Source organism: Pinus tabuliformis, chromosome 1_2 (assembly GCF_031772625.1).
Source record: "Pinus tabuliformis cultivar Carrire ecotype Pingquan chromosome 1_2, CPIR1, whole genome shotgun sequence".
NCBI classification, from domain to species: domain Eukaryota; kingdom Viridiplantae; phylum Streptophyta; class Pinopsida; order Pinales; family Pinaceae; genus Pinus; species Pinus tabuliformis.
In genome coordinates, this window is record NC_142298.1 from 107286660 (window position 1) to 107300254 (window position 13595).

Here is a 13595-nt window from a genome sequence, read left to right on the forward strand (position 1 = left end):
ACCACATTCCTAAACTCAAAAAATGAATTTACAATTTCAGAGGAAAAATGTCAATAATCTGATTTTTTTGGTAATTTTATACAAATTGGTGTTAAAGAACCAACCATATCTTCTAGACTATGATGTATTTTGGAGAATTGTTTCTATGGAGACTTATTTCCATATTATGAACACAAACCTCTCTTATAATTTCCTGATTCAATTCTATGGCCTTGTAAATCATTTCTGAAGTTGGTTGTTTAAATACTTTTTCCGATTTGGGTTTTTTTAGATTTTTTTTACCAATATGCTTCGAAGAACCAAATGTAACTTTTAAACAGTGTTTAGTTTTTGCAAACGGTTTGAGATATAACTAATTTCTCTACTTTTCAAAAACCCATTTTCCATATCCTTGAGATCTGCCACCATATGCATGGAAATCGAGGCATACCATGGCATTTTCAAAATTGGCTTAAATCATGTGCTAGGATCCCACATATGTGAGGTGGGTATATTCCAAGGCTTTTACCATAATTTTAGGCCCATGTGGCACCTAATTTATCATACCATAGAAAAGAAACATATGTTTTATAATTTTGACCTTTTTCTTCATTCGTGCAGGTGCAAAATTGAGTACCGAAGTACTGAACTAGTATCAAACTAAGTACTGAACTGCAAAATTATTACTGAGGTGGTAAAGAAATATAATTTTCATATTTAAAAATGATTCTTTGCCACATAACCACATTAAAAAACCGTTATTGGTAATATCATATTAAAGACACGTTCAATCATTAAAATTATAAGAAATCCATCATAATTAACCACAGGATAGAATAGGTTCATTTTGCGGAATTTGATGGTATAATGGCTATGAAAAGTATCATAAATGTAGGAATATGGATCATAAATGGGTAATTTATATAATTAATAATATGGCATATTCATAGCCCAACATTTCCCCATGCCTAAGATTTTGCATGCCCTCATGCAAACAAAATCCTTCCCTATGACATTGTTTCTTGGTGTAGGTGATGAAAGGTGAACTGTCATAACATCATAAACTTGATATGTTTCACAAAAGGATAGCACAAATTGAGGAGACACAAAATATGGACTAGGAAGGAATGGTGATGACATAGGGTAATGATGCAAATAATAGCTTTATAATTGTTGGCTTGGAAACTTTGTAAGACCATTACTCATTTTGTGGTTTTTTTCTTAGATAAGAAACAATACTTCATCCTCTTATTGATAGCATTCAGATGATGATTTTGTGAATTATTTATGATGTGCAAAGAGAATAGACTATAGATATTAATTTACAATATTGATGCATCACAATACTTTACTTTTCGTTCTTATGATGTTACTAGAATAAGCATTGATGGATTTGAAAATTGGGGTTTAATGGTGATTTAAGAGAGGTTAATATTTATGGAATAAGAAGTGTTTAGTCATCAATATTCCTTAAATTTTATTGGGTTAAAGAGTGTTAAACGTGTTACACCTCAAGTATACATTTGGAATTTTGATCTGTAATCTAGGTTGAGGATGAGACAAAGTAAGGTTGAAAGTATCAAATGCTCTAGAAGAGATGGAGTTGATGAATGCCGATCTGATCTGTTGATGGAAGTTGAATATAATAAACTAAAGATGTTGAATAAGTAAAAATAAATTCCAAAATAGAAAAGATATATCTGCTATGAATAGTTGGGATTTATCGCTCAACTCAACTTTTATGAAAATGACTTCTTATTGAATCATCTTTGTGAAATCGGAGTCTTGAAACATATAAGTAATGATAAAACATGAATGCATCATTTTTAACAACTTAAGGTAAAAGAAAATATGTCATCAAATACTCCTCTAAGTGTTCCATTTAATTTAAGAAGATTTCTTTTACACTTTTGTAAATATTCTTCTAGTATTTAAGCATCCCAATAGAACAATATGCTTGAATCCTTCTTTGTCATGCAAAATAGAAAATTGGTACCAAAATTTTGGGCACTGATTAAATGAAAGCAGGTACCAGAAAATTGGTATAAAATACCAGATAATGTTGCGATGCATTCATTTCCAACTTCACATAAGATTCCAAACATAATGGTCATAGCTTAATTTAAAAAACAAAAACTAGAAGTAAATCTACCTATCAAGAATGAATAATAAGTGGGAAAGAAAGGTAATAGTTGAACAATGTTGTAGTTGGAAATAATATTGAGTGGAAATATTCATTAAAATAATATGTAGCTGAAAGAAACCTCAATAGAAATCTGCTATAGGAATGAGTTTTTAGCTATTAACATCCCCACTTAAACAAAACAAATGAAAAAGATGTTGCTCTATATTTTAGAAATAAACTGAATATTAAATGAAACATTTATTTGTTTATTTGTTTGTTTATTATCCTACTCTACTTGAGAAAAAAAAAAAAACCTTTCCTTAAGCATAGGAGTATTTCCAATGCAACAATGTGTGTAACAAGTATAAAAATGCATTCATACTCAAGTTTATAATATTATATTCAATGCATATATGAGTATGATGAACTGAATTTTTTAATGATGATGTCAAAAAGTAAGGAAGAATAAAGGAGTGCTATGACCTTACAGTTTCTTGAAACCAATTTTCAACAAAATCAAAATGCTCTTGGTTTACCTCTTTATTTGGCTCATTTAGCATATCCTCCTTTACTGTGTCATTCAAAATCTTCTAGCATTATAAGATTATCCTCTTGTGTGCTTAGAGGATCCATATATAGGCATGTAAAAAAAGATTCAATATCACATTCTAATCGTTGCTCTCCATTGGATATAGTCCTTTATTTTTAAGGTTCCTCAATAAATTTGCAAGAGTATAGATCTTCATGTGGATGTGACTCATGGAGTTATTGTTATTCTATCACTTCTCGGAAGGAAGATAATTTCTTCACTATTGTCAAGATTTGTTCTTCGTAAGAGGCAGAAATCCCAACTGCTGCTGGGATTTGACAGAGTTCTTCCAAACTCTTGATCATCCTGGAATATTGCTTTGTTGGTTGCTAATCTATGTCCTTCATATGGATTAGTGTATGGATATCTTATTAAAAATATTAAAGAAATAATAAGGAAACACAGATGAAACAAATGAAAACAAACCAATCATGTACTCAAAGCCCCACCATGCTACTAGGATCCTATTGTCACCAAGTTGTTTGTTCACATAAGTTAAGCTTCTCTTCTTTTCCTGAATTTCACACAATTTAGGCTTCTCTTCTTTTCATGAATTAATCTAAAGGAAATCACACTTGCATGGAAAAAGAAGGAAACAACGAGGCTTTAAAGCCTACCTTCAATTCTACACATATGAAAAAGAAACTAGAAAATCAATTAGAGACAACTAGACTTTGAAGAAACCCCACCACAGTGGATGCATGGATCTTCACTCATGTCTTACCATACTTATCCACCCTATAATTTCCCTATAAATCTTACCACAAAAATTAATATACTAAAACTCAACATGGCAAAGAAAAATGTTACCTGAATGGTTGCAACTCCCCAACAATGAGGCTAAAAATGTTGGGGTTTTATATTTTTATATTAGTTTCCCTTCACATTAAAATTTCAATCGAGGTTCATAAAATTAGAGCTACAAAATATCACTAGTCTAGGCACACTTAACAAACCTATTTATAATATAATACTTTGTTTTAAAAAACCTCACCAATTTAATCTACCCTCTTTATCTCAAACAAATGTAATTTGATTGTGTTATCTACCTAGTACAAAATCAAGTACCAAACCCTTATATTTGTTCTAATTCCTAATTGAAATACATTAAAATATTTTAATCCTCTAATACAAACTTTCCTTAGTGGTGTTGTCAATTAACTATATCTAATCGAACTCAATCAACTATTAACTTGAATAAGAATAACCTTATAAAAGTTCCTCTCACTTAGAATTCTAACTTCTTCAATCAGGCATTAATATAACAAGTCTTCATTCAAACCTCAATCTCTAACAATTAACACAATCAATTCCAATTCTAATCCTATTTTTTATCATTTAACATGCAAGACTAGGAAGCATTCTTTAAATAGAAATCAAAGAATAATAGATTAAACAAAGTCACAGAAATTAAGTGCTAGATATAAATCAAAATCTTACATAAATTAGAAATAAAAGTTATACAAATTCAATACTTACAAAAAGCTACAAAAATTTGGTACTTACAAAAATTCGGTACTAAATTTTTAACTAAATCTAATTGATATAGCTTGGCCAGGATCAATGGTGGGCCCTTGCAATGACCTATGTCAATCTAAGTTAACTGTAGAAAATAATATTATTCACAACACATGAAAAATTAAGGAATAAGAGATGAAGTATTATATTATAAGTCTTCAATAAAACGAGTATAACATAATGTCGATAATCAAGTGAAAGAAAACATATGTTCTAGAAGAAAAATTATGTTTAAGATTCTTTCCTCGGACCTATGAGGTCTTATTTATACATAAAAGCTATGGATAAATTGATAAAAACACACCCCCAAACTCATAAAATGAATTTAAAACTTTAAAGAAAAAATCTCGAAATCTGATTTTTTTGTAATTTTATACAAATTTGTGTTAAAGAACAAACTATATCTTCTAGACCATGATGTATTTTGGAGAGTTGTTTCTATGGAGCATAATTTGTCATATTATCAACAAAATCCTCCCTTGTAATTTCTTGATTCAGTTCCATGGCCTCGGAAATCATGCCTGAAGTTGGTTGTTTAGGTTCTTTTGCCAATTTGGGTTTTTCATAAATTTTGTACAAATATGCTTTGAAGAATCCACTATAACTTTCAAACCGCATTAAATTTTAGGAAACTATTTGAGATCTAAGTAAATTTCTATATTTTTCAAAAACAAATTTTCCATTTTCTTGAGATTTGCCACCATATGCACAAATATTGAGGCAGAACATGGCAATTTCAAAATTGTTACCTATTTTTTGTTGTAGCTTAAATCACGTGCTAGGATCCCACACGTGTGAGATAGATATATTCCAAGCATTGTATCAGAATATTAAGCCCATGTGGCACCTAATTTACCTTACTAGAGAAAAGAAAAATGTATTTGGGTAAAAGCATGCTAATGTGTCTCATTATGTGGCAAAAGCAAAAAAGCACTCAAATGAAAAAAGATAAAAAAAATAATATAAAAATATCAATTGATGAGTTGAGTTTCATACTTGTTAATTATAAAAAATAAATGCTAAATTTGTAACAAAGCTAACTCACAATAAATTTTGGTAAAAGCTATAGTGAACCTATTTAATGGGTTTAGAAAATATAAATAATGTTATAAAAAGTAAATACTAAATTTGCAAATAAGTCAACTGATAGTAAATATTGGTAAAAACTATGGTTAATCACTCACAAAATATAAATAACTTTAAGTTAAATGAAATGCTAAAACTCTTTAAAAATATATAAAAATAGAATTAGAATTTCTAAACAAATAATTTTATATATTATATTTCGAATAATATAAAATATGTTATTATAATCATAATTAGAAATTTTATTATAAAAAATTTAAAATATATTTTAAAAATTTTCAAAAAATAATTTTAACATTTCGTTATATGTTATTTTCAAATTTCTATTAAAAAAAAATGATTTTATAAACTTGAAAGGGTAGTTTCTTGGGTCGCGGTTTTATATATACGAAAAGATGATTATTTTTACTAGTATTTTAATAATAATTAAAAAATATGCTTACTTTTTATTTTTAAATTTGTTTAGCAATCTTTAGAATGTTTACAACACATCTCTTAAAGAAATTGGAATTAAAAAACATAAATAAATAGAGAAATGGGGGGTCGCAGTTTTGTCACTACTTAAAAATTTCTGTAAAATATTAATGATATCTTTTAAAGTAAATGAATAAATTAGATAAAAAATATATATTAAATTTTAGAAAAAATATGACATGAAATTGAATTTAAATTGACATGTTTTGTCTTCTTTTACCACCACCTAATTTTTTATGATTTTGTAAATTTAAGAGTAAACATTCCAACTCCATTTGTTTTTATAAAACTTCTTTGCCACAAAAAGGGAAAAATTGATACACATTAACATGATTTTACCCATTTTATAATTTTTACTTTTTTCTTTATTCGTGCAAGTGCATAATTGAGTATCGAATATCGAACTCATGAACTGGTATTGACCTATGTAATGAGCTGCAAAATTTTTAATGAGATGGTAGAGAAATATAAATTTTCATATTGGAACATGCTTCTTGGCCACATAACCACATTAGTAAACCACCATTGATAAAACCATATTAAAAACACTTTTAATTATTAAAAAAATAGGAAATTCATCATAAGGGGTTCATTTAGCGAAAGTTGATGGTATAATGGTTATGAAAAATATCGTAAATGTAGAGATATGTCTCATGAATGAAGACTTTATATAATAAATAATATGGAATATTTAGAGCCCAACATAGACAATACCATGGGCCATATCATAGCTTATCATTACACATGCTTAAAAAATCATATGACACTTATTGATATAGCATTTTTTTAGTTAACCCATTTAATTAAAATGGGAAAATCTCATAACTATTTTGGAGATAAATCTCAACCTTTAATTTCGGTATACTATATCCTAAAAATATTCCTTGAAGGTTAAATATTGATCATCCACCTAATAATTATTGATAATTAAATTAAGATTGTGAGAGCCCTATTCCCAAAATAGACTCACCTCTCAATGTAATTAGTAATACATTTTTTTTTTGTAAACTAAATGTAAATCATAAACTAAAATGTGATATCCAAGTGGAAAAATGAATTCCATATTCTCACAAATAATAGCATCTCAATCAGATTTTTCTACACAATGGAAAAACATTTCATAACTCAGTTGTCAAACTAGTTGTGGGACAACCATCACTTATTGAGTTCACTATGATGGTTCCAGAGGGGACATGGTTTCATAACATCTCAATCACATTTTAATACAGAATGGAAAAACTTTTCATAACTCACTTGTCAAACTAGTTGTGGGACAACCATCACTTGTTGATTCCACTATTATCTAAGAAGCTCATTGATGGTTCCATTGGGGGTAGACTTCTAATCTTGCCAGAGGTCTTGGATATTGGGTTGTTAACACTATGTCCAAGGAAAACGCACTCTTAACCAAACATAAACAATTTTAATACATACTTCATACCCAAAGAGTGTTTGCTACACATATTTAATAAATAACTTTAAATTTAGATTATTATAATTCTTATTATTAATAAATTAAAAATAAATTATGAACTAAAACACCCACTTCTCATTTTCTCGTTTCATGTTTATTCCATAAAAGGTGGAAAACATAATCTCATTCCCACTTCTTGTGATGTCAAATTAAGATCGATTCTCTACATTTTTTTCCTACCATTCATAAAAAAAATTTTTTTTATCGGAAGGAAACCAGGTGCATTTTCTCTAATATTTGAATCTTATTTTTTCGTATATCATAAAATGTTAAAAAAAACAATCTCCTTTTCTCTTCTGGTTTAACTCACTCGACTCTGACTTGCTTCAGAACACCCAGTAGTAAAAAAGTAAGTGCATCATGTCGACCACCAGATTAGCCCATGAGAGAAAGAGGCAATTGACAGAGAATCCAACAAAGGAGTTGGACACCACCTGAAATGAAATAATTTCTACGAGACATGACTCGCACACATTGAGCCATCATCATATCCACTACACACCACTCAGTGGGATCGATTTGTTATCTATTAAACTCTACCACTACACCCTCTCGCACAAGTATTGTTAGAGAAACATTTTTCATCCAGACTGATTGCATCAATGATTTCGAGCTTTACTCTGCATTTTTTTTTCAATGCAGAATCATGTTCAGTCTTTTCATTGCTGAAGATGAAAAGGTGCAGCACCCCTCAAATTAGTTCTCTTTTGTTGACATCATCACTGCAATTTCAGTACTTTCACGCTCGGAAGTGTAAAATCTATGCAATGATTTCTGCGTTATGGTAATTTCACTATACAAGTATTCCACTCTATATGCAGCTATATATTGTGTGCATGGGGAGTTCACTCCACAATAATAGGGAAGAGCTTGTAACGACTCGTCTGGAAGTTCTTTTGACTCTTCTCGAAAAGTATCAGTTGAAATATTCAAAATTTAGTTGTGTCGTTAATTGATTTAACTGTTGTTATATCTGAACATTTATATAACATAGTTACCAAATTCGTCTATATTGGCCATAGAAATATGGCATTTCGATTTGTATATCTAAAAGTTTGGAAAAAGGAAATCAGGTTGAGATTTTATGGGATATCCACATGCTTACAGTGGTGGCCGCTAAAGCCAAAATAAATGGCGGGCAGATCGCAACTTTTTGTTTTTCCATATCACTGTTGCATGAGGGTTTAGAAAGTTGAAAAGGTAAGGAAAAGAAAAAATTTGAGTTGTGAAATCAACAAATTCCATGTGTAATTGAAATTTTATATTTGTAATTGAAATTTTAAATAAGTTTATATTACAGAATAATAATTAATTTTTATATATATTTTACAAGAACGGTTATGGTATTTCATTAACTAGTTGGCTAAAAGCCACAAATTCGGTTACAAAAGGAGAAGCAGATTTCTGCAACACTCTCCAACAAGAGGAGCATAACGCCTACTCTAAACAGATTCCTCTTTTTACATTTAATAAAGTGCACTTCTGCTGCTAATTTCTCGAGTTGAAAGATACAAACAAATTGTTGCAAAAGAATGCGATAAAACATGGCTCTTCAGGGGATTGGTTCCCAAAGGATTTCCTTATCTCTCAGAATGGTACCAGCAGCTAAATGAACTGCCTTATTTGCCTCAAAGTCTGCTTCTCTGTTATTGGTTCTCAAAACATGAAGATATTTTAGATTTAGGGAGTTTTCCATGCCTTTGATCCTTGTAATTATCCTTGCTAACTGCAGGTCCACTGGATTACAATTGGTCGCCACTGCTTGGATGATAACCTGGGAGTCCCCAAGGACATTTGCCTCCTCCAGTCCCAACGCTGTGAGGAGTTTGATTCCTTGACAAATGGATATCGCTTCAGCTTGTATGCTTGAGGAGTGGCTTAATCCCCAAGCAAATCTGTGCGAAGAAGTGGCTTCTGGGTTTATGATGAGCCCTCCAGCTCCAGCAATTCCTAGATTCCCTTTGGCTGCCCCATAAAAGAAGAGAGAAGGAATTGATTGATTGGACAACCAAGAATGAAAATCTTCTTCGTTTTTCCTGATTTGCCATTCTTTGAGGGTTGTCGGAGAGCTATTCGATATTTGAAATTTTAAATTGCGGGTAGTACCCAAATCTATGTCCTGCTGCCTTAGATTTGAATCATCTCCTTTGTCTTCCAGCCACTCCACTAAATGAGTTTTCACTGAGTTGGCAACTATTTTGTAGTCCTATTCCTTATTCCTGAATATCCTTCTGTTCCTTTCTAGCCAGCGTTGCCAGCTAATAAATTTTGGCAGTGCACTCCAAGCCGTCTTGATTGTTTTATTTTTTGGAACTGAGCCTGGGTATCTGACCATCCAGCCCACGAACAGATCCGAAACTGAGGATGGGAAGATGAACTTGTAATTCCAGGAAAGAAGAAGCTCCTACCATATAGAAGCTGCGAACTTGCACTCGATCATGAGATGAAAGGAAGATTCTGAGTTTTCCTTGCACAACGTGCATCTGGAAGGTCCATAGAAGCCCTATTTCTGAAGCCTATCTTCAGTGAGAATCTTTTGATGGCAGAGAAGCCAACAGAAGTGGTCAACTTTAGGAATAGAGGGGATTTTCCATATGCCAATCTAGGGGGCAGGGTTGGGAGGCACGTAGGGTCACAATAGACACTTAACGTATCCCTGAGCTACTATGTATCCTACCCGATTCGTGCCCCAGCCTCTCACATCCTACTTGCGCGCATGTATAGGAGCCAGCCCGTGCAACTTCGAGATCAGCGTTGTCAGCTTTGATTGCAAGTCAGGAGGAACTGAAAGTTGTTTCCAGCCCGTCCATGCATCGCCCTTCCAGTTCGAGATGTCCCACAGAGTATTGATGCTGGCATCTGACATCCAACATTTCAGCTCAGTCAAATCTCTCGAATCAGCTAGCGAAGGTTTATTCAGGATGTTGTCGTTCCACAGATGGATACGTTTTCCATTTCCTAGTATCCAGAAGGAGTGATTGCTAATCAGTGGACCAATTTTGTTGATGAACATACTGAAGGGAGTTCTGAGTTGATTTTTGGGCTGATCCAGGCATCTTAATATTGTTCCTCTGAAGTATTTCCTCCACAATGCGACTTGTACCCAACCTGGATTATGAGCTATTATTTTCCAAATCAATTTGGCTCCCATGGCAAGGTTTTGAGCATTGAGATCTTTGAAGTTCAGTCCTCCCTCTTGTTTTCGTTTGGTGACTGTGTCCCAATTGACTAGAGAAATTCTCTTCTCATTTTGTTTGCCTCCTTTCTAGAAGAACTACCTGATTTGCTCCTCCATATTTTTGATGATTCCCATAGGCGCCAGGAGAACAGAGAATTTGAATAGCGGAAGACTGTTAAGCACTGCTTTAATAAGGACTGATTTTCCAGCAATGTTGAGCCAAGAGGAACCCTAGGCTTGCATTTTTGCTTTGAATTTGTCTAGCTGAGGACACCAGTCTTTGCTCAAGGCCCTCTTGTGAAAGATAACCAAGATATTTAAATGAGGACCAAGAGGTTGATGCTGCAAATCCGAGGCATCTGGCAATGGAGCTAGCAGTTGAGGCATGAATATTCCAACAATAAATGTGACATTTTCCCTTGTTTAAAACACTACCTGAGACCATACAATAGTCTTCCAATGCTTCTTTGAATTTAGTAGTTGAATGAAGGGAAGCAGCCCCCAACAGTAATGTATCGTCAATGAAGAGGGCATGGTTTATGCTTTTTACCCCTCTTCCAACGCTCAGGCCAGCGATGTCTTGATCTTGCTGCTTTTTATCTAGATAAAAGCTGAGGGCAGAGGCCTGAAGGATGAAGAGGAGAGGTGAAAGGGGTCACCCCTACCTCAGCCCTCTTGAGGCTTTGAAAAAATCGGCAGCCCTACCGTTCACCAGGGGGCAATCCAAAGCTCCGAAATATAAGCTCTAATCTACTTGATGAAGTTTTGACCGAACCCCAGTGTTTGCAACACATCAAACACAAACCTATGCCTAACATGACCAAAAGCATTTTCTAGATCTAATTTAATAACCATACCTTTTTCCTTTCGGTGTAGGCTGCAATGAATCGCCTCTTGAACTAGAACGAAGTTGTCCACCATCTCCCTGCCATGAATAAATCCACCTTGGTTATCGTGGATGATTTTGGGGAGAATACTTTTCAGCCTGTTAGCTATCACTTTGGTTATCACTTTGTACCCAATATTGCATAAGGAGATTGGGCGAAATCTGCTGAAAGAGTTTGCTCCTTTCTCTTTGGGAATGAGGGCGAGAAATGTTGAGTTTGTGCTGCCTCCAATCTTCTGATAGTATTGGGAACTCTGAATCATTTTGAAGAACTCCTTCTCAACAATCTGCCAACAGGTCTGAAGAAATCTAGGCGTAAAACCGTCCGGTCCCGGAGCTTTGTCGGGATCCATTGCAAAAAGGGCCTCCTTGACTTCCTTTTGCGTGATTTTGCTTTCAAGTGCCTGGTTCATCTTGGAGGAGATAAGACTGGGGACAGCGTCCAGTAGAATTTCATTTTGCCCAGCTCCTAAATCTTCCCTATACAGATTCTCAAAGTGCTCTGAGGCTGCCTTTTTTATGCTCGTAAAGTCCTTCAAAATGCAGTTGTCTTCTTTTATTTCAGTGATGGAATTGCGGCCTTTCCTGGCTTGGGCTTGCTTATGGAAAAAGGAGGAGTTTCTATCACTAGATTTGAGCCAAAGACTTCTGGACTTGAGCCTCCAATACTCTTCTTCTTCCAGACAGGCCTTATGGAAACTTTGCTGAAGCTTGGCCTCCTTATCCAACTCGTCTTTAGTGATTTCAGCTGCTTCAAGATGTAGATGCTGACTTTCTAGAGCGATTTGTATTTTTTTCCTTTCCGCAACAGGGTTGGGCAGGGTCTTAGCCCAATTTTTTAGCATGGCTTTAACCCTTCTGAGTTTTTCCTCCCAAACATAAAAGGTTGATCCCTTGACTGGTTCTTTCTAGCAGTCTCTGACCTTTTCCATGAAATCTGTCTCTTTGGTCCAGAGAGAGCTGAATCTGAAAGGAATAGGCCCTAGATCCTTGGGGGGCAGCAGCTCTAGGCTAATAGGTTTGTGATCTGATACGTTGTTGTGAAGAATGCGCATTCTAGCTTCTAGTCCAAGAAGAAGAAAGGATCTTTGCACCAAAAATCTGTCAAGTCTTGCCGCTATGTTACTCGGGCCAACTCTCTTATTTGACCATGTGAACTTGCCAGTGATCAATGTAACGTCTATCAGATCCCAATCTTGCATGAGATCTTCCACTAATTCTCTTACCGGATCCCTGACTATGCTGCCTCCTCTTTTTTCTGACGAGAGGAGGGTGAGGTTGAGGTCTCTGGCTATGATTATATTCTCCGGATTCTCTAGATCTGCCAAGTTTTTGATGGAGTCCCAACATATTTTTTTTTCACCTGCATTGTTAGGAGCATATACATTGAATAGGCAAATAATTTCTTTAGATTCTAAGTGTTGCATTTTTAATAAAATCCAATGAGTGTTCAGGGACTTAGAGATTAATGAAAACTTATTTGGGTTCCAAAGCGACCCAAGTCCTCCCGATGCTCCACGGGCAGAGGTTGCTTGTGCTCCATCTTTTTTCCAAATTTTTTTGCTTACCTAGAGGAAGGTTGAATCCTCCAATTTAGTCTCCCGGATGAAAAGAATGTCTGGGGTTTCCAGTCTTATTAAATTATTCATTGCTTCTTCCTTAGTTTTAGTGCCCATTCCCCTACAATTCCAGGAGACTATCTTCATCATTTACTTTTGCTGTGATGAGCTCCTTTGGAGCTCTGGGTTTGGATCCTCTTCATCTTCGGGGTTTTTGCTAGGAGTTTCTCTAGCGTTGGCTGGCTGCCTTGGAGCTTGTCCTTGTAAGTTTCTTGATCTCTTTTTTCCTTTGCTGACATGCGCCCTCTTGTAGATCTTCTAGGGGTAGACTGTGATTCGCCTATTTCCCCTTCCTCCTCCGATTCCTCGGATTCTTGGGTTTCCTCTTCTTCTTCTGACATCCTCCCTTTGGATCTTTCTGGTACACTTTTGGATTTAGATGGAGAGATCTCCTTCGGGACTTCTGTCTCCTGCGTGTTCATGATTTCTGATCCAAGGATCTCAAATTTATTTCCTTGGCTTTCCATGGATGGTTTCTGGGCAGGGCCCGCTTGGGGAGCTTTTGCAGTTGCATTAGCATTCTTCCTGTGTGAAGTTTTGGGTCACTTTTCCTGATTCCATCCTTCTTCCTTCCCTTTTTCTTCTACCCCTTTGGATGGGCAGTCTCTGGCAAAGTGTCCGTAGACGTGACACTTCCAGCATTGAACGGTAGCTATTCATAGTCTAG

General features: G+C 34.4%; 1 pseudogene; it reads right to left on the reverse strand.

Annotated features, from left to right (window-relative positions):
- The window catches only part of LOC149204725 (phytochrome-like), a 67873-nt pseudogene extending 55719 nt beyond the window's left edge, over positions 1–12154 (reverse strand).
- Positions 12155–13595: the final 1441 nt, after the last annotated feature.